Source organism: Ambystoma mexicanum, chromosome 8, assembly GCF_040938575.1.
Source record: "Ambystoma mexicanum isolate Mex_15411 chromosome 8, UKY_AmexF1_1, whole genome shotgun sequence".
In the NCBI taxonomy this organism is placed as follows: Eukaryota; Metazoa; Chordata; class Amphibia; order Caudata; family Ambystomatidae; genus Ambystoma; species Ambystoma mexicanum.
Genome location: NC_090929.1, coordinates 1350239222 through 1350262147, shown reverse-complemented (window position 1 = coordinate 1350262147; position 22926 = coordinate 1350239222).

Sequence of the window (22926 nt, the reverse complement as noted above, 5' to 3'; positions counted from 1 at the left end):
CTTGGTTCAGCCAAGTACCTCAGTACATTTGACCTAACCTCAGGCTATTGGCAAACCATGTCAAGGAGAAAAAGGCATTTTCAACCCCAGCAGGCCTGTACCAGTATAAGGCTATGCCTTTTGGACTAAAGAATGCCCCTGCTACATTCCAAAGGATGGTCAATCCTGTTCTGAATGGGATGTAGGACATCTGCATGGCATACTTGGATGACATAACAATGTTCAGCCCTACTTGGAAGGAGCATATTTATCACTTTGGATATGTATTGCAGGCTCTTGAGCAGTCCAACTGACCATAAAGGCAAGTCAATTTCAAATGGGTCAGAGTAAAGTAGTCTACCTTGGACGTGAGGTAGAAGGAGGTGAAATAAGGCCATCACCTAGCAAAGTACAAGCTTTACAAGACTTGGTCTTCCTTACTACTCAAACCCAAGTGAGAGCCTTCCTAGGCCTCACTGGTTATTATAGGAACTTCATTGAGAACTATGGGCCCATAGCTTCTCCCTTGAATGTGATCCCCTCACCCAAATTCCCCAAAAAGGTCAGGTGGAATGAGGAGTGAACTAAGGTGTTTGAAAGACTCAAGCAAGCCCTTTGTCAAGCTCCAGACTTAAGAGCTCCCGTCTACAGCCAATCCTTCATTGTACAGACAGATGCTTCCAATACAGTTATAGGTGCAGTTCTGAGTCAGCTGGATGAGAAAGGCAGGGAACACCCCATCTGCTTCATCAGTAGTAGGAAGCTGAAGGAACCTGAGACAAGGTGGGAACCATTGAAAGAGAATGTTTAGCAATTGTGTGGTCTTTGAAAAATTGTAGACCATACTTGTAGGATTCTAAATTTGTGATTCAAACAATCCACCAACCCTTGAGATGGTTAATGCAGATGAAGGGGGAGAATCATAAATTGTTAAGATGGACAATCAGCCTACAGTGGTTTGATTTTACCATTGAACACAGGTAAGGGTGTAATCACCAAAATGCTGATGGTCTCTCCAGAAAGTATGACCGACTGGAGTAAGGAGATTCATCCAGGGGTGGATTAAATCCTCCTGTTCTCAAAAATGTGCTCATTCCCTCCACCTTAGAGACCACCAGCAACTTTGCTGGATTTTGAGGACACTCTCTCATGTCTTTTATGCTAGCAAAAGCTGCTGACTTGTGGGTTGCCAACAGGGCTGCTCACAAGGATTCTGGGGCCACTCATAAAAAGGATGAGGGGAAGCAGCACAAGAAAGATGAAAAAGAGAATTCTAAAACCTCAAATCCAAAAGAGTGCCACAAATAGAAGAAGGGTAAGCCACATGGGAAACCAGGTCAGTCTAGTGAAACCTCTGGTGCTAAAAGGAGGTCAGCAGAAGCCCCCATTTGTCAAAACATTTGGAAAATGTTATGCTTGTGGGTCAACTGACTGTGGGAAAGGGGATCGCAGATGCAAGGGTAGACCTTCAAAGGTCCACACTGCCTCCTTAGCCTTCATCCCTGAGGGAGAAGTACATATGACAAGTGGAAACTTTAAACTATTAGCTGAAGACCCCATTGGATTCTCTGCCAGTGTTTCTTTAGTGTCCCTGTGTCTGTGGGAACAGCAGAATATAGATGTGTATAACTCTATACCAGATAACAAAAAAGAATACTACAAGGACAGTGTACTTGTAAATTTTCAGGATACCTCTGCCATTAGAGACACTGGGGCCAGCATCACAGTGGTGGATTTACACGTCTTCAAACCTGAGGATGTTGCTAAAGCACCCAGAAGTCCCACTAAGCTTGCTGGAGGCCCTATCCAGATGATTCCAATATTAACAGCTCTCATCCAGTGCAACAATATGACTCTAAGAATACCGGTTAGTGTACAAAGTGAGGTGTCTGGGAGAGTCCTGTTGGGGAATGATTTAAAAACTCTTGGAGTTGTATCAAGCACCTCCAGGCCTCCCAGTAAAAACAAGCAGTAGCAGACAAGGAAGGCCAGAGAGCTCCCTTTAAATGACTCTCAGTGGGTTGCTACAGAAGAGCCTACAACACCCAGTCCACAGGAGAAGCCAACTTCTATATCCAAGAAGAAAGAGACAAAGGGGAAACCCAAGGACTCAGGAAACAAGAAGGATGGCACTCCTGTGCATCTAAGCAGGACATCCCCGAGAGAACAGTCCAGAGTCACACCTGTGACTATTCAACCAGCTGAGGCTCAGTGTGAGAACCAACCAGGAGAGGTTGAGTCAGCTGCTGAGAATTCAGAGCTGGAAGAAGACCTTCCCCCTGTTGGGGATCTGGATCCTAAAGACCATCCTGAGCTGCAGTCTTTACTGGCGGAAGGTGGTCCCTGTAGGGCAGACTTCAGCAGAGGTCAAAGAGAGTGTCCTACTCTTGAAGGACTTTGCCAACAGGCAGCTTCCCAGCTGGAAGAGCAAGAGCCAGGGAAGCACAGGTTATACTGGGAGGATGGCCTTATCTACAGTGAACCTACTGAGTCTACCCCAGGAGACTACAGGAGACTTGTAGTGCCCCAGGAGGAGAGACCACAGTTCTTACAGTTAGCCCATGAGAAGACCAAGGAAAGGATTTCTCTATATTTCTAATGGCCTAAATTGGGGTCTGATGTAGATACATTTAGTAGGAGCTGTCACACTTGTCAGACATCCGGGAAAAGTGGAGCCAAGAATGTGGCACCTTTGGTGCCACTCCCAGTGGTGGGAGTTCCTTTTGAGAGGGTAGGAATCAACATTGTTGGTCTCTTAGACCCTCCTACAACTTCAGGCAACTGATTATATTGGTTGTGGTAGACCATGCTACCAGGTATCCTAAAGCTATTCCTATGGGTTCTGTTACTGCTGAGGCAGTTGCTAAGGCCCTACTTGGTATTTTTACCAGAGTAGGTTTTCCTAGGGAGGTTATCTCTGACAGGGGATCTAATGTTATGTCCAACTACATGCAGGCCATGTGGAAAAACTGCGGCGTGACCTACACGTTCTCAACAGCTTACCATCTACAGACGATTGGGTTGGTAGAGAGGTTTAATAGAACTATGAAGAGCATGATGGGTGTTTTAGAAGAACCCCTTAGAAGAAAATGGGAGAAGGGTTGGAGAGTGCTCCTTCCTACAAGCCAGTGAGAGTCACTGACTATGTGTTAGGTCTCCGAAGGAGAATGACACAAATGATGACAGAAGCCTCAGAAAACTTGATGCAGGTCAGACTCTGGTGAAGCATTGGCATGACCAGAAGGCCAACATGGTTGAGTTTACTCAAGACCAGCTAGTTCTAGTTATGGTGCCTACAAGGCATAGGGCCTTGCAGAACAAATGGACTGGACCCTTCAAGGGTGTGGGAAAACTTGGAGAGGTCAATTATTTGGTGGACTTAGCAATCCTAAGGTTCTTTCATACCAACCCATTAAAGGCATATGTCTCTAGACCAGACCTGGGAGCTTTTCTTCTAGCCTTTGATCAGGAGGAGGAGAGTGAGGCTCTACCTGACCTCCTCAGGGGACAACCTTTAGATGGAAAGATAGAAGGAGTTAATCTCTCTTCTGATCTGACACTGGAACAACAGGAGGAGTGCAAAGCTCTGTTAAATCAGTTTGCCCCTTGTTTTCACTATCACCAGGCTTGACCACTTAGGGCCAGCATGAGATTCTCACTGGTGACTGTTTACCTGTTAAAAGCAGAGGTTACAGAATGTCAGACCATGTAAGAAATCACATAAAGGAAGAGGTCAACAAGATGCTTGATCTCAGAGTAATAGAGCCATCTACCAGTCCATGGTCTAGTCCAGTTGTGCTAGTACCAAAGGCAGTATCCAAAGAGTTGAAATTCTGTGGGGACTATATAGCTCCTAATGCAGTCACCAAGACTGATGCCCATCCTTTACCTAGGACAGATGAGCTGGTGGACAATCTTGGTTCAGCCAAGTACCTCAGTACATTTGACCTAACCTCAGGCTATTGGCAAACCATGTCAAGGAGAAAAAGGCATTTTCAACCCCAGCAGGCCTGTACCAGTATAAGGCTATGCCTTTTGGACTAAAGAATGCCCCTGCTACATTCCAAAGGATGGTCAATCCTGTTCTGAATGGGATGTAGGACATCTGCATGGCATACTTGGATGACATAACAATGTTCAGCCCTACTTGGAAGGAGCATATTTATCACTTTGGATATGTATTGCAGGCTCTTGAGCAGTCCAACTGACCATAAAGGCAAGTCAATTTCAAATGGGTCAGAGTAAAGTAGTCTACCTTGGACGTGAGGTAGAAGGAGGTGAAATAAGGCCATTACCTAGCAAAGTACAAGCTTTGCAAGACTTGGTCTTCCTTACTACTCAAACCCAAGTGAGAGCCTTCCTAGGCCTCACTGGTTATTATAGGAACTTCATTGAGAACTATGGGCCCATAGCTTCTCCCTTGAATGTGATCCCCTCACCCAAATTCCCCAAAAAGGTCAGGTGGAATGAGGAGTGAACTAAGGTGTTTGAAAGACTCAAGCAAGCCCTTTGTCAAGCTCCAGACTTAAGAGCTCCCGTCTACAGCCAATCCTTCATTGTACAGACAGATGCTTCCAATACAGTTATAGGTGCAGTTCTGAGTCAGCTGGATGAGAAAGGCAGGGAACACCCCATCTGCTTCATCAGTAGTAGGAAGCTGAAGGAACCTGAGACAAGGTGGGAACCATTGAAAGAGAATGTTTAGCAATTGTGTGGTCTTTGAAAAATTGTAGACCATACTTGTAGGATTCTAAATTTGTGATTCAAACAATCCACCAACCCTTGAGATGGTTAATGCAGATGAAGGGGGAGAATCATAAATTGTTAAGATGGACAATCAGCCTACAGTGGTTTGATTTTACCATTGAACACAGGTAAGGGTGTAATCACCAAAATGCTGATGGTCTCTCCAGAAAGTATGACCGACTGGAGTAAGGAGATTCATCCAGGGGTGGATTAAATCCTCCTGTTCTCAAAAATGTGCTCATTCCCTCCACCTTAGAGACCACCAGCAACTTTGCTGGATTTTGAGGACACTCTCTCATGTCTTTTAATGTGATTTTATGCGCTGTTTCTTTTGGGTTATGGAGTCTAATCAACCTCATAGGCATCATTGTTTACAATTGTGTCACAACGCACCTTCGTGCAGTACCACAGGGAAGTCTTCCAGATTTCCCAATGTTTAAATACCTTCTCTGGGATCAACTACTGTTTCCCCGAATGGTGGCGTGAAATTGAATTCACTTAGTCGTGTAAAATTCTAGACCCAGCGCACCCTATCTTACAATAGAGTGCTGGAGGGGTTACTTAGTATCTCCTGAAGTGGGAGAATGGAAGACCAGGCTCCCGTCCTTCCCCTCTCGCGCTTGGCCTAAAGGATCACGGCCCAGGCACCCGCCACGAGAAGAGTTTGCCCATCTACCAGACGACCAAATACCCTGGTACAGGAACATACGGATGTGTCCATCTGCCTGCCCAGCAGCCCGCCCTGGCCATGCCGACACCTGCGGCACGGATCAACTAGACTAAAACCTACACGTCGTTAGAGATGCCATGACGACCTAGTCAACGGTCAGCACACCTGTGCAAATATACACACTGGACACTCCCGCACCAATCTACACGAAGAATATACTCAGTGCTATGACGTAGGCGACAGACATACTCACGGACGTGCATCTTTATTATTTTACACATAGGCTCTCAAAATGCAGAAACGCAAGACGCATCATGAACCCATCTAAAGAGCTTGCTTACGCTTCTCCTAAACCCAGGTGCCATAATGAGAAATATAACGAAGACACGATACTGGTCGTAAGACAATATGATACTATAACCTAAAGCGCCTGTGCACCAAACGGTTCCACCTATACACCAGGCCTAAGTAGGCCGCAAGCAAGAGCTTCCATGGACGTTAAAAGAACAAGAGTCAGGTTGCTGATCCTGCAGAATGAGCCCGGCGAAAGCAAACAGCCAAGGTCGCAATGTTGCAAACCCACATTCCGAAAGCAGACCATCAAGGGCACGATGTTGCAACCTCGCACGCCGCACACCAACGTTAAAGTCACACCTGCAAATTAAACAAGGCACACAGTGGAAAAACAATATTAATTGTGCAGAATTCTGCCTCAAACACGGTCCCACCTCACGTGACCGAGCCGAACCTGACAGGATGCCAAGACCAGAAAAGGCGTCTGGATCCCTCGTTACAAGACACAAGGCAGATACAATTAAAAGGCTCAATGGGCATCTGCGACAGTGGGAGTAGTCGGCCTTCCAGCTTATGAATAAGTCCTCACATTGTCTGCACGTACTCATAATGAAACATTGTTGCAAATGACAGGTACACCGAGAGCTGGGAACAGCGATGGTCCCAGACTGGGAAGCTCGCGGGCGCACCAATCAGAACATGGGGCTCCTATCACTGACGCCATTAATATTAACCAATCATCAGGGGTCTTCATGTAACAATTCTCATGTATCTAATTGTAGGGACAACCCAGATATATCACCTGACTAACCCTTGTCCACTAACATTGTTCTCTATACGTATGCTATACTAACCCTACCACTCGAGCAACCAATTAAGAGTGGCGATAGGTTTTTTGCTAACTTTCCAAGGTGACGCAAGTAGCGCATCATACTAAGGTAAAAAGGGCCTGCGAGCCCCACGATTGTGTGTGTGTCAGGACGGACGCGTACGATCCTTGACCCATCCCTGCCGTTTTTGTTTAATAAACAGCAGAGTCACCTTGCTTCTTGCGTGTGTCTCATACTCTATCTCTTTTGGGATATACGGGAGGAGTTGGGGCCTCCCTGCCCGGAGGTCTGCGGACGGCCCGGCCGACCCCGGCAGAATTTCCCCCCGACAAGTTGGAGGCACTGCTGAGATCTGTTTAAGATCCGCTTTTTTATTTTTACTTTTTCCAGGTACTCCCGTTGCGAGGAGGCCCGGCGGCGCGCCCCCCTCTGCCGTTGCCCCCTTCTGAGGACTACAGGACCATCGCGGAGCTGCGAGAAGACCGGACAGCGCAATCGGGATATTGGCCCTCGGGAGCCGGTTGAGAAGTATCCCGCCCGTGGTTGGCGAGTGTCCAGACGTGGTCCAGACGAGGGGAGGTGGCAAGCCGCTTGGAGGGATGCACGCAGTCGAGCGGCCCCGCATCAAGAGAACTTGGTGAGCATGCCACGCACAACAAGCAATGTGAGATTGTGAGGGAGGGGGGACGAATTAAATAGGGGAGGTGGGAGGTGTTGCACAGGTGCGCGGCGAAGGTTTGACAATTTAGTGTTGGCAATGGAATGAATGGTAGCCGAACGAGTGCGAGAGCAGTCGGCTACGTTACGCGAGGGGGGGGGCGGAGCACGAAAACATCACGTGCGGCCGCTCGTAGAAACTGATTGGCCTAGGTCGCGACTACGTGTAAGGGTGGGTGTGTGTGGTTTCATACGATTTGGCATTTATTGATCAATGAGTAGATGAGGATCCCTATTGTTCGAGCAAGAAACTCGATAGGTAGATGACGTTTCCCTGTAGGCGGTAGCTAGTTAGTTGCCCAATACGGAAGATAATTGGCTGGTTAAGCCCTCCTGTCGAGGGGCGTATCACACGCGAGGCGACGCAGCGTGCGCAGTCCGATTATATTATTGGTTACCGTGTTCCAGGAGTGACAGGAAGACAGCTGTAAGGTTAACGGGGGTAGATTGCAAGTGTATTTGAACTTAAAGAATATATGAAGAACTTACCAGTAGCTCGAAGAGATCGGTGACGTCACCAGTAGGGCTTTCATAGGATATCGCGAGCACAAGGCATCATCGTTTTGAGAGTGGTGGGGAAGAGAAGTGTGGTAAGGGAGTGGAAACGGAGATAAACGGTAAATGAGTTGATCGGGGAACGGCGAAACGGGGGACGTGGCTGCGCACGGAGAACGCCGGCCACGGCAAGTGTAAAAGGAGGAGGAGCACGTGAAAATAGGACGACTGTATAAGAACGTCATAAGGGGTATGCAGCCGCAGGGGGCTACGTGCGCCTCGGCCGCGGGGGGCCGTAAGGGTGTCGTATAAGGAAGGAAAGACAGAAGAAAATATACAAATGTAAAATACTATATTTTTTATAATTTTCCTTAGCGGACTATCGTAAGTCCCCAAATTTACGGGGCCAGGTAACGATATAAGGTTGTATATTGTACACTGCTAGTGAGATAACCACTACCAGATAGGGGAAGGGTAACAAGTGGAGCGCTATTATGTCATACGGGACAGGATCGGGAGGGTGGGGGAACACCCTCACTACCCCACTACAACAGCTATGCTCACCCCCCATAGGGAGAAACTGATTAAGTATAGCATGGAATGGACCCAGGGGATGGATAACAAAATGCTAACACCGTGGCCGCCTAATGGTAGCTTCGATCCATATGCCCAACATTCACTATTAAACCATCTGCACAATACATACAAGGGGAAGAAGTTGGCAAACCACGTGGAGGTGTTTAACTTATGGAGGATGTTCCAAGGGTCCCGACCAGGACCAAACGGAATGTTCACTGTGGGGGAAATACCGGAAGAAAAAGAGATTAAGGAGGAAGGAGAGGATGGGAAAAAGGGGAGTAAAGACCTAAAGAACACGGGGAAAGAACGAGAGGGAGGAGAAAAGAATAATACATCAGATGAAATAAAAAAGGAACCGAGAAACGATATACCCCTAGCAAAGGGAGTGAAAACAGAGGGAGGGGGTTGTACCCTTTAAGAGAATTAGGAGAAATAGAAAGAGGACAGTTAAGGGCGGCTGAGGGATACTCGAACCCGGCATAAAGCCCTCCACCATATGTGGCTCATAGGAAGATGCCAGCAGGGGAGGGGAGGGCTGGAGAAGAACAAACTGTGGAAATAGGAAATGATGAGTAGGTAGCTGCACAGATATTATTAAAATTACGAGGTTCATTAACAGGAGAAGAGAAGGAGGTAGTAAAGAAAACAGACGAGGATAATAGCAGGGAGAGTGAAATGAGGGGGGAAGAGCTGTTAAGACAAAAGGAAGAGATTTTGGAGGAACGACTAGCAAAGTTAAGGGATGAGCAGAATGAATTGATCAAGCAGCTCGAAAGGGAGGGGAGAGAGAGAGCGAGGAAAAGGAAAGAAGGTAAGGACGAATTGGAAAAAATAAGGGAACGAACTGAGGAGCAAAGGAGAGAAGCTGAAAGGGTAAAAGCAGCAGCAGAAAGGGTATCAAGAGTAGTGCTGCGAGAAAAGAAAAGGGAAGAAGAAGAAAAAGAAAAAGAAATGGCAATGTGGAAGAGGAGATTACTATCAGAAACGACTAAAAAATATGAAGAAGGGAGGGTGATAGAGAGTATAGTAGAAAGGGAAAGGGTGAAATGGGAAAGGAAGAAAGAGGATGAAAGAATATTGGAACAGATGAGCAGTGAAGTGATGGAGGAATTAAAAAGGAAAAGGGAGGAAAATAGTAGGGAGATGGAGGAGAGAAATGAAGGAGAAAGAGAAGATAGGAGAAGGGAGAGTGAAGCATGGGGAGATGTATATAGAAACACAGAAGTAGCAACAACATCAGCACAAAGGGGAGCGGTTGATAAAGGAGGAAAAGGAGAACTGGACCTAATAGACTTACAAACAGTAACAATTAAGGGGAAAAAGACCGAGTGGGGGGTGCCGTTTATGACTGACTTTTGTAGTGAGGAAGAAGAAGGAGTGGAGAAGGAAGGAAGAAACAGTGAAAGGGAAAGCCTAGATAAACTATACATCACCCGGACCAACACAGACTCACCTTGGATCAGCAGGAGAAAGGATGAGCTGGAGAGAAGTGAGGAGAGAGAGCAAGGAATAGCGGAAAGACAGACACATGAGGCCGCACCATCCCCACCACGCCCTCCCCCATCGCACCCTACATGCTCAACCATCTCACGCTCGGTACGCACAATAAAACGTGCACCCTTCACAGACGAACTGACACCCTATGCATGTCGTCTTAGGGACCTCCCTAGGCGCAGGCAGGAAAGACTAATACACATGCCCACATTAAATACAGGAAATGATGGAAGAAGGGGAAAAGATGGAGAAGAAAGAGTTACGAGCAGGGGAAATACGGACGAAACTGACGATGTAGAAGAAAGGGAACAGGAGGAAGGGTGTGAGGACTCGATATTATGGAACACAAAGGGTAAAACGAGACATAACTTAATGCCACTTCTGGAAAGAGGAGGGGTTAGACCACAGTATGTCCCTTGGAAGCATACAGACAAAGACAATATAAAATGCAGGCTCCCATCATTAAGTGGAGGTGCGGGTAAGTGGATATATGAAATGGAAAAACACACTGCAGGACAGAAACTGGCAGTAGGGGATGTAAAGGGCCTTCTAATATCGATATTAGGGGATACAGCGGATGACATTTGGAAGAGAGCGGGATTCCCTGGGGTAACAATAACAAACACATCGCATGATGGGGCACCATTCGCAAACTGCAGACATGCACTATGGCAGGCACTGAGGGTACAGTACCCAGACACATCAGACATAGGAGCAATTACCTCCCGCAAGATGCGTGAGAATGAAGATCCTGTTGATTATATCCAGGAAATCCAAGAGAAGTGGCGCATGGAAACTAGAGAGCAATGGGATAAAACACCAGCAATATTTTATCATATACTAGTACAAGGGCTCCCAGAAGGAGTTCAGAAACAACTAAAGAAAGTAGTGGGAATGGAAGCAAAACCATGGCGAGAAATACCACTGACTATAGTGCATCATTGCAGGACATGGCAAGGAAAAATGAAACAAAAGGAAGAGGACAGGAAAACGGAAGAGGCTAAACTGGTACAGAAAAAGCCTACTAAATACACAATGGATGGGGCACTAATAACTACGCCTACAACAATGACCCAAAGCCCCACACAAGTAGTGGCTGCTCAAGATTCATCCCAAATACCACCTTCACAGACTATAACACAACAGGCGCCGCCACTCCAACCATACACAACCAACATGGGAGGAGGACACCCAATGCAAGGAGCTGGGTATTATAATTATAACAGGGGGAGAGGAGGAATTATGAGAGGGAGAGGATATGGATATAACACCCAACAGCAGGTGGGAGGACTTAGAAATTCCTACCCCACAGGGAAACCAGTATACCAGGACAACACAGGGAGCTTCCCATGGCAGAGTAGGGAACCACCGGTGTGTTGGAGTTGTGGACTATTAGGGCACATGTCACGCACGTGTAGAGTTAGACTAGGAACACCATCATGGAGTGAACAGGGACAACCAAGGCCCTCACAGGAACAGCAGGGCATACAGCAACAGCAGACGTTGCAACAGGGAAATGAACAACAACAACTAATAACACAACAACAGCCACAGACGTATTCACTGCCACAACAACAGGTAGCGGTGACACAACAACCCCAAGCACAACAAACACAACTGGGTAGGGTGACGGTCTTGGGACACAACCCTTACACAGGAAATGGCCAATCGTTGTACCCTCAATAGGACAGCCCACAGACGGCCTTGGTGTGTCCCATCCTGTCAGTAACACCTAATAGTGCGGAGGAACCACGCATAGAGGTAACGATAGGTGACAAAAAATTATCATTCCTTGTTGACACCGGGGCGACCCGGTCTTGCATAAGGGAAGGTAAATTTAAGATGTCAGGCGAAGCCATGAACACCCAAGGATTTTCTGGGGCTAGAGGGTTGGTTCCCTTTACTGATAACATTCCCTTATCCATTGGAGATTATGACCTGTCAGTTCCACTTCTATATTATAGTGCCTCACCAGTAAATATACTGGGGAGAGACATAATGAACAGGTTGAATATGACGATCTCCTTTACTGAGGACGGCATAATTTGCTCTGCTCCAGGGATTAACATGCTCACAGCACGACAGATTATGCAAGCATACTGCGGACAGACAGCGATTAGGGCGGAGCCAGTAGATGGCGAACTATTCCAGTATGGGACAGATATGGCATTTGCATGGATGCCAGGGATAGAAGGGAAAATATGGAGGAGGCCAGCAGCCTATCTGTTCAGACCAGAAACACCTGGTAATGAACAAGAGGGGAAGGTGGTTCTAATGGACATTGAGAGCATTATTGCAACAGCTGATTACATCGCTGTGCATGCCCAAGACAGAGAAGGAAGAGCATGGAGGGCAGTGATAGCACTAGCAGAAGGATTTAGGCTCACCCAGGTGTCAGATGAGGAGCTGTTCTCAGAAGAAAAGGAGGAGGGTGAAATGGTGTTTATGATGAGTGTGGAAATATGGCTAAGAGTGGCTTACAAACAAGTAGCACAGAAAATTGCAATGGCACTTGAGGCACCCGCATGCACCCCGGTCCCCTTCTTTAAGGAGGATATGTCAAAGGTACCCAAATCATTGTGGACTACTAGCCCCTATGACGTGGGGTGCATAAAAAGTATAGGGGGAGTAAGGATAAAATTGAAAAAAGGTGCAATACTCCCCAGAGTGAAACAGTATCCGCTATCAAAAGAGGCAGATGAGGGCATATATGAAACCATAACGGCCCTTATAAATAATGGCATATTGGTCCCCTCAGAATCACCATGTAACACGGCTGTATACCCAGTGCGCAAGGCTAAAGGGGGGTCTTGGCGCTTCATACAGGATCTCAGGCCCTTGAACAACATAGTAGAAGCAGAATATCCCATAGCAGCAAACCCGGCCACAATATTGTGTGGCATTCCAGCAGAAGCATCACGATTTACAGTGATCGACCTTAAAAATGCTTTTTTCTCAATACCATTGCACCCAGACTCACAAGATCTGACAAGCTTCACTTACAGAAACATAAAGTGGAAGCACACCAGATTGCCACAAGGGTATTGCGAATCACCCTCAATTTTCAATAGAGTAATACAGATGGATTTGGGTAACATTGAAGTGGAAAGCACAGTGTTGCAGTATGTGGATGACATAATAATTTGCAGTACAAACGAAAGAACATGCAGAGAGGACTCCTTAAAGATGTTGACAATATTGGCTGAAAAAGGTGACAAGGTAGACATGGAAAAGATACAGTACTGTCAAGAACAGGTACTGTACATTGGTCAGCTTATATCCCAACATGGAAGAAAGATTGCACCACAAAGAGCACAGGCCATTTCAAACACTCCAACGCCACAAACAGTGAGGGAACTGCAGCAGTTCCTGGGGCTGTGCAACTACTGTAGAGCATGGGTATTTGATTACAGTTCGTACATAGGACCCCTGCTTGAGGCGTTAAGGGAAGCTAATAAAGGGGAGAAAAAGCTGGGGTGGACGATAGAAATGAAAGAAGCTTTTGATGAATTGAAAGATGCGATATCAACTGCTCCGGTACTGGCATCCCCAGACTATGAGCGACAATTTTTTATATTCTCACATTGCGATTCAGCAGTAATGAAAGCAGTGTTGGCTCAAAAAACAAGCATGGGCTACAAACCAGTAGCATTTCACAGTGGCCACTTGGATCCTGTGATGTTATGTCATTTCCCTTGCGAACAAGGTCTCGCCGCAGCTGCTTTTGCGGTAGAAAAAGCATCAGCAATAACCATGGGGTGCCCAACTACACTGTTTGTGGAGCATGCACTATTTGCAATATTGAATAAACCTAAGTCCACCCTAACCACGCAGAGGGCATCAGGTTATGAGATCATCCTATCCAGAGCTGAACTATCAATTGTTAGATGTAGCACGGTCAACCCTGCAAGGTTCCTAGCAGAAGTAATTGAGGAGGGAGATTATGCCCACGACTGTACGCAAATAACTGAAATGTACTCATGTACTAGAAAGGTTGAAGAAAACGCACTAGAGGGAGGTGAGCTCCTGTTTATTGATGGGTCATCAACTATCGACCAAAGGGATGGTATAAGGAGGACTGGGGCAGCAGTGGTAAAAATGATGGAGGTACCGGTGTGTGTGGCTATGAAATGTGTACAATTACCACAGCATTACTCCGCTCAAGCAGCGGAATTAGTTGCACTGATCTTGGCGTTGAAGGAAAGCTTTGACAAACGAGTGACCATATACTCCGACAGCGCATATGTTACATCCACTGTCCACTCAGGGCTGTCGAAATGGAGAAGAAGAGGGTTTAGGAGAGCTGATGGCACTCCAGTGCAACATGCCCTCTTATTGGCTGAACTAATTGAAGTAATAAATGACCCCCAAGAATTAGCTTTAGTAAAATGCACCGCACACACCAATGGTAAAGACCACGTCTCGAAAGGGAATGCAGCAGCAGACGCACATGCGAAGTATGCCGCATACTTTGGTGAGATATGGAACCCCCCAGAGTCACAGAGAGGGAGAGGGAGGGGAATGGCTAAGGAGATGTTGATAAGAGAAGGGTACACCCATCTCCCAGCCACACAGATTATGGAGCTACAAGCGGCTGCACCAATGGCCGAAAAAGAAATATGGGTAAAAAGAGGATGCACAATGTCACCAACCGACGCACTATGGCGCCAGGGTGGCACTGGAAAGATTGTAATACCATTGGCACTTTTGAACACCGCCCTGAGCCAACTACATCATCCAGCCCACACAGGCAAGGAAGTAATTGCAGCACGAATTAGGGAAGACTGGTTCTGCCCCGAGTTAAATTGTCATGTGTCAAATTTTATCAGCAATTGTCTCACATGTCAACAGTTTACGGCCGGCCATACTCTAAAGGTGATAAGAGGTACTATACCCCGACCAGAGGGACCTTTCCGGCATCTCCATATTGACTATGTTGATATGATCAACATATGTCAAGGAAATAGGTATATGATTGTAGTAGTATGCCCATTCTCGAGGTGGATTGAAGCAGGGCCCTGTTCACACCCAGATGCATTTAGAGCAGCTAAATTCCTAGTGAGGGAGGTCTTCCCGAGGTGGGGAGTGTGCGAGGTGTTAAGGTCAGACAATGGCCCACATTTCGCAAACGAAATGGTCCAGCACATCACATCCTTGCTGAACATCAAGCATACATTTGCATGTGCATACCACCGACAGGCCAACGGTGTATGTGAACGCCTGAATGGCCTATTAAAGGAGGCAATTGCAAAGATACAGCAAACAACAAAGAAGAGTTGGTTATATTGCCTTCCATTAGCCCTATTTGAGCTAAGGAATAGACCAGGGTCCGACCACCACCTCACCCCTCACGAGGTGGTTACCAGACGTCAAATGCGCCTTCCCCTAACGCCAACATCAAGAGCATTTACCGACCACGAGAGTACAGCGAGTGTTCTTGGTGATGAAATGTACCAATATGTGTCTTCTTTGATTACTAGTGTAGTGTTTGTGTCTCAACAGCTCGAGCGCACACGGGGTCGGTCTAACAGCAATCAACAAGAAGACGTGGATAAAGAATTGGAAAAGGAAGGACTGTGTAAAATTGCTAAAGGTGACCACGTACTACTTCGCAATTTCAACAGGAAGTGGAACAGTCCACGATTCACTGGCCCCCATCTGGTAGAGGAGGTATCAACGAGAGCAGTAAAGCTACAGGACAAGCGTGCCTGGAACCACCTACACGATGTAAAGATCTACAAACTCCAGACCCGCCCCAGCGCCACCGACAGGTCCATTGGGAGAACAACAACAGCATCACCAACGGAGGAAGAGAGTTCTACCACAGCCAACGGCCCAAGTGTTCCCATACCCTGTCACTCCCCAGATTTCCCAGAGACAATAACTGAAGAAGAAAGGGGTGATCCCCATACTGCCCACCCCATGGTCACAAGCTCAAAGAGTAAAGATACTTCCGCCAGTTGAGCCCCAAACCCCCTGCCCATTGACCCCTACCCCCACTGCAGTAATAACTGAACTGAAGGACATTGCCTTGCACACGTACACATGTAAACACGTGAATGCTCTCTTTTCTTTTCTCTTGCACATGCAGGAACTGCGTATTATTGTACTGCTAAGAAAATAGATAACTAACAAATTCACTGCCCAGGAGTAGATGGTACCCTCAGACGATAAGTACCCAGAAGAATTGTCACACCAATTTGTATATGAAATAAGAAGGCCAACGTACCTGAAAAGAAGAAGGCTACGTGTCTACTACACAGCATTCCTCTTGGCCATAGAATATTCAATGCCCCACCTCCACCCATACTTGCCTGTCCTAAGAGATAGATCGCTTAGATTAGCATGGGAACAGCTCTTCGCCTGGGCACTGAATGACTATTTGATAGGGAGAGCTTAAAAAACAACAACTAACATTAAATAACCATCATATTGAGAATTTTCAGGCAGGCAACTTTAACGTCGCAAGAATACGCTGCCGGACTGCAGCAAGGTATGAGCAAAATGCCGGTGAAATTAGCATTTGTAATAAAAATAATAGGGATTTTGATGATAACCGGGTTCTTGGCTGCCTCTGTAAGGCAGTACAGCTATGCTATCAATCTTATTGCTGTACCCAAACCTAATACACCCCCACCCCCAGCTGCAACAGGTGTTACGTCAGGTGATACTAGTAAAATTGCACACAAGCAAAATAGAGTTCAACGCAGCACATACTCAGATAATAAAGGTATTGACAATTATATACAAGATTCAGCACACGTCTCAAACAACATATGGTACCAACACATGACCCGCATTGGTAAGCAGACAACAGAAGACAGCTGCTACGTTTGCTCATTAATACCATACGCCATGAGTGCTTCTTGAACATTTGTGGCCACAGAAATAGATGAAAAGACAGCACGATGCATAATATACTTGGCACTGTTCCAAACGAAAGGAAGATTTCAAGGGACAGTGGTGCAACTGGTGTGGAAAACACGAGACTCATACCCATATGAAAACAACTTCCTCAAGACTCATTTGAGTTACCACAAGAGCAGTTTACATGCTGAAGCATTCAGATACATAACAAGTGGTCCTGAAAAAGGGGAAACAAAGAAAGTAACACTGCAGTATTTACCATGTGATTGGTACGCCAATGAAGTTCCTAGTAAAGCAGGATGTTGGGAGAGGCCACTGGTGACGATAACGGGGAAGGTGTACATGGACCACAAATGGGAGATAGGAGTGATTGGCAGCAACATGGTAACAAAAGAAACTATTTCAACTATCGATGCACACAACCACAGATGTTGGACGACTTGGATCAAGTACGTACCCATGCTCACATGGATAGAGACGGATGAAGACCCAATAACAATACTGCCGCTGACTGCGCCTAAGGTATGCTACCAACATAAAGGAGAGGTGGACGTAGGATACAACACCAACTGTGCAAGCGTGATGGAGTTACCTGAGGGGGGAGCAGGAACAGCAGTGATAATGGACCATTACTGGGCCTGTGGAGAAAAGGCAAACCACACACTGCCCCCTCTGTGGAATGGTGTATGCACGATGGTGCACGTCAATGTACCATCACTAGTGGTACCCCAGAAACATGTGAATGTGGCGAACATCCCCAAAATGGATGAAGGAAACAAGAGGAAGGAGAGATCTGCACAACCTCAGAAAGGGCCAGGGAACAGGAACAACGGCAATGATACTGTCCTAAATAGAAGGAAAAGACAAGGAGAACCTCTGACAGGAAATTACCTATGGGGAAGATCGGAAACGGCACTCACTTCAATTCCGCCAGAAGACAGACTATTCAGCAGAGCAGCAATGTTCTTCTCCTCAATAATACATCCGGGACTGCAGGCCTACGCAAACGCAAAATGGCTCCAGATAACTAGATGGGAACTAATGATGACCATCAATTCTACAGTAAATGGATTCAACGCAATAAAAGAGGAGCTGCGAGCTATAAGGATGGTAGCACTCCAGAACAGATATGTATTGGACCTCCTCACAGCCATGGAAGGAGGAGTATGCGCAAAGATAGGACAATCATGCTGCACGTTCATTCCTGCCAACGATGCTGACAATGGTACACTGACAGAAGCAGTTTCACAATTGGCCCAGATGTACTCCAAAATGATGGATGAAAGTAAAGGTGTGAAAAAGGATGAGAGCTGGTTCTCACTATTATGGTCATGGATGCCATCTTGGCTGTCAGATGGACTGAAAATTATAGTTGGTTGTACTATTTTGGCTGGAGCTACACTGATCATAATAAGATTTTGGAAGGCCCGGAAGGCACGCACCACTGACGAGTTGCTTGAAATGGTCGGTATGCACCCCTTGATGCCAGCAGATGACGGCCAACACACAGGCACAATCATACAAGAGAGAGAGAAGTTGCGCAATCAGATCATCACCAACCACCTGGACCCACCATCTGTGAAGATCGAGAACCCAAGAAACCCCAGGAGTTACATAGGGAAATGGGTATACTGTACTCCTGGAGGAACCTGTGAATATATGTATTGGTCATTTGAAGATCATGTTAACCACTATGGACATTTAGGAGGAATAACTAAGATATGGAGAGTAAGAGGAGATAACGAAAAGGATATGTTTGTGGTCGACAAGTCGACCAGAGGGGGGACTGAAGTGGGAGAATGGAAGACCAGGCTCCCGTCCTTCCCCTCTCGCGCTTGGCCTAAAGGATCACGGCCCAGGCACCCGCCACGAGAAGAGTTTGCCCATCTACCAGACGACCAAATACCCTGGTACAGGAACATACGGATGTGTCCATCTGCCTGCCCAGCAGCCCGCCCTGGCCATGCCGACACCTGCGGCACGGATCAACTAGACTAAAACCTACACGTCGTTAGAGATGCCATGACGACCTAGTCAACGGTCAGCACACCTGTGCAAATATACACACTGGACACTCCCGCACCAATCTACACGAAGAATATACTCAGTGCTATGACGTAGGCGACAGACATACTCACGGACGTGCATCTTTATTATTTTCCACATAGGCTCTCAAAATGCAGAAACGCAAGACGCATCATGAACCCATCTAAAGAGCTTGCTTACGCTTCTCCTAAACCCAGGTGCCATAATGAGAAATATAACGAAGACACGATACTGGTCGTAAGACAATATGATACTATAACCTAAAGCGCCTGTGCACCAAACGGTTCCACCTATACACCAGGCCTAAGTAGGCCGCAAGCAAGAGCTTCCATGGACGTTAAAAGAACAAGAGTCAGGTTGCTGATCCTGCAGAATGAGCCCGGCGAAAGCAAACAGCCAAGGTCGCAATGTTGCAAACCCACATTCCAAAAGCAGACCATCAAGGGCACGATGTTGCAACCTCGCACGCCGCACACCAACGTTAAAGTCACACCTGCAAATTAAACCAGGCACACAGTGGAAAAACAATATTAATTGTGCAGAATTCTGCCTCAAACACGGTCCCACCTCACGTGACCGAGCCGAACCTGACAGGATGCCAAGACCAGAAAAGGCGTCTGGATCCCTCGTTACAAGACACAAGGCAGATACAATTAAAAGGCTCAATGGGCATCTGCGACAGTGGGAGTAGTCGGCCTTCGACATTGTCTGCACGTACTCATAGTGAAACATTGTTGCAAATGACAGGTACACCGAGAGCTGGGAACAGCGATGGTCCCAGACTGGGAAGCTCGCGGGCGCACCAAGCAGAACATGGGGCTCCTATCACTGACGCCATTAATATTAACCAATCATCAGGGGTCTTCATGTAACAATTCTCATGTATCTAATTGTAGGGACAACCCAGATATATCACCTGACTAACCCTTGTCCACTAACATTGTTCTCTATACGTATGCTATACTAACCCTACCACTCGAGCAACCAATTAAGAGTGGCGTTAGGTTTTTTGCTAACTTTCCAAGGTGACGCAAGTAGCGCGTCATACTAAGGTAAAAAGGGCCTGCGAGCCCCACGATTGTGTGTGTGTCAGGACGGACGCGTACGATCCTTGACCCATCCCTGCCGTTTTTGTTTAATAAACAGCAGAGTCACCTTGCTTCTTGCGTGTGTCTCATACTCTATCTGTTTTGGGATATACGGGAGGAGTTGGGGCCTCCCTGCCCGGAGGTCTGCGGACGGCCCGGCCGACCCCGGCAGAATTTCCCCCCGACACTCCTATGTCTGGTTACTCATGTAGCATTTATATGTCATCCTTTCCTCTCAGAATGGCTGCTGGCAGTGGTGTTGCAATTAACACAATAGAGTACCCATAAAGAATGGGAACTCCCGTCCCCTGCACACCTATAAGTAATGGAAAGTATTTCCAATCAGATTTGTTAACCAGATTCTGTATAGTCACTTAGTAGCATCTATGTCAACGATTATATGAAATCCGATTATAGCTGTACATATTGTATATTGTTCCACACAACATCTTTCAATTATCACAAGAGTAATTTATGTATTAGTTATATTTCAAAACTCATGAAATTCACAAAATCAATCAATTTCATAAAATTGCACAACAAATTGTACTCAACCCAAAATTCGATAATTCAATGCAAAGCTCCACGCGTTTCGAGAGACTATTCTTCAGGAGCAAAAGTTAAATCATAATATGTTTCATCACATTTTACAAATTATGTCCAGCACATTTTTTAACATAACCACATTCTTTTTTTTAAAGATTTCTCAACTTCGTTGTGCGATAATGAAAATGTCATCTATCAGCATCAATGTTCAGAATTTCTGACCGTGAGGATCACCTGTAAATCATATGTAGTTTAGATTAATGATCAATAATGTGAGATCTATTGGGTAGATTAGTCCAAAGACAATGAGAGTATAGGTTGCCTGACACTTAAGTGTACATTCCTTTATTTTTTCTGAATCAAATTCCTGTAGACCAATATTCACGGATTCAGACAATGTGCATTGTAATTCTACGTCTTAATGGGTCCATTATTTCAGTCATGCTACACCTATGGTATCAAAAATATATATGTCCGCTGTAAATAATGTGGCCCTAAATTACGCTGTCTGGGGGGTAATGGTAAAGGAAGATCATTTAAATCATGGCGGGAGTACTCACCATACAGACCAGTGTAAATAAGATAGTCGCGTTCAGGGTCTTCAGCTTTTTCACACCAGGTACTCTACAAAAGGAATTAAAGAATGATATTAGCGCATTACTATGCAGCTTCTCTCTTTGTCCTACCTACGATTGCTTTGATCTAATTTCGCACTTACCCAGTTGTGGAAACGTAGTGCACCCGTGGAGTTGTTCTGTATGTTATCTGCCGACCCGATCCACCGCACAGTGAACCGGTTGCTCGGCAATTGAAATAATATATAGTCACATGACGTACGTGCGTGCGTCACGTGATATTCGGAATTCTGGGAGCCATAGTTTCATAGTCACCCGCTTCTGTACCTAATTATTGTTGCTGTTTTCAGAGCTGATGTTCTCACATGGTTAACACGTGATTACGTGTGTCTCATTAAATGAACATCTATTTCTGTATCAGTTCTAGTTGTCATCCTGGTCCCTGTGTCCGCCTCTTGGAAATTGTGAAAATGGTGGTGATGTTCAAATAAAGTTAGGCAATCTCACTAAAAATATCTGTTACAACGTGGCGACTATATATCGGTTGAATATTATCTTGGTTAGACAAAGTCTAAATGGAAAAAATCCATAATGGTTTATATTGTTACGTAATATACCTATTTTCTTTAAGTGTTGAAATAACAACACCGGGATCCTATAATAGAGTGTTTTTGTCTCCTAAGACAAAATTATAATGGTTAACCAGTACATGAACTGATAATGTATGTTGGATAAGTATGTATACTTCCAAATTAGTGAAGGTGTTCTGTACCTAGATGGTTTTTTCATTATGTCATGCCGTTGTTGTTTTAGTCTACAATCTCTTTGTCATCCCAACAACCTATTGCAATTAGTTTACTATTCACTGTTGCATACATACTTTCTTCTAATGACAGTACATTCACATTATTGCTCATAGATTCAACTTCATATTCCCGCTCAATGTATTCAATATGTTATTCGACATGTTGTTTCACATCATTATATTCCATAATTAATGTTTTCCCACTACAATGTTAATTCACATGTCTTATTGGGTTCTTCACAAGAACACACTCAATGAGAATTATTCGTTCATCCCTCTAGGTTCCAGGATCTCTAACTTGTGAATCCAAAACATCCCTCTGCATGCTAATATTTGTTGTAAGTTACCTCCTCTGTGTGGTCGTACCACACTTTCGAGAACCACAAATCTAAGTTGTGAGATTGTGTGATGTTGCTCTGAAAAATGTCTGAATATTGGTGATTTGTTATTTCTGATTCTTATGTTGGATTTATGTTCAGAAATTCTATCTTTGACCTTTCGGGTTGTTTGACAAACATAATATTTACCATATGGACAGATCAATCCATATATTATAAGCTTACTTTCACATGTGGCATAGTCTTGCAACTTGATCTCTTGACCTGTATAGGGGTGTCTTATGTATGACCCCTTTTGAACATTATTGCAATGGCAACAATTCAAAAAGGGGAATGTCCTCTTTTTTTGTTTTGAAAGAAATAGTTGTTTAGATTTCTTGATTCTTTCTGCTTTCACAAGAGAATCTCGCAAGTTTCTACTCCTATTGTATGCCATTAGGGGTGGAGTTGGAAAAAGTGTACATAGTTGTGGATCAAGCCTTGTGATTTTCCAATTTGAATTCAATATTCTTTTGATCTGGGAGCTTTGTGTTGAATATTGTGATAGGTAGATCAGTGGGGGATTATCTTTGTCAACTTTCTTCTGTTGATTCAAAAGTTCCGATCTTTTCTTTAGTTTACATTTATCCATTGCTTCCATTAAAATAGGTGTTGGGAAGCCTCTTTCTTCAAATCATTTTATTTGTTCCTCTTCAGCATGCTTATAATATGTTTCATCTGAGACTATCTGTTTGAGCCTGAGTAGCTGGCTAAATGGTAAGTTCTTTTTTAGATGTTGTGGATCGTGACTGGTGTAAAATAAACTGTTGTTCACATCAGTAGGTTTCCTGAAAATAGTAGTTTGTAGTTTGTTATTA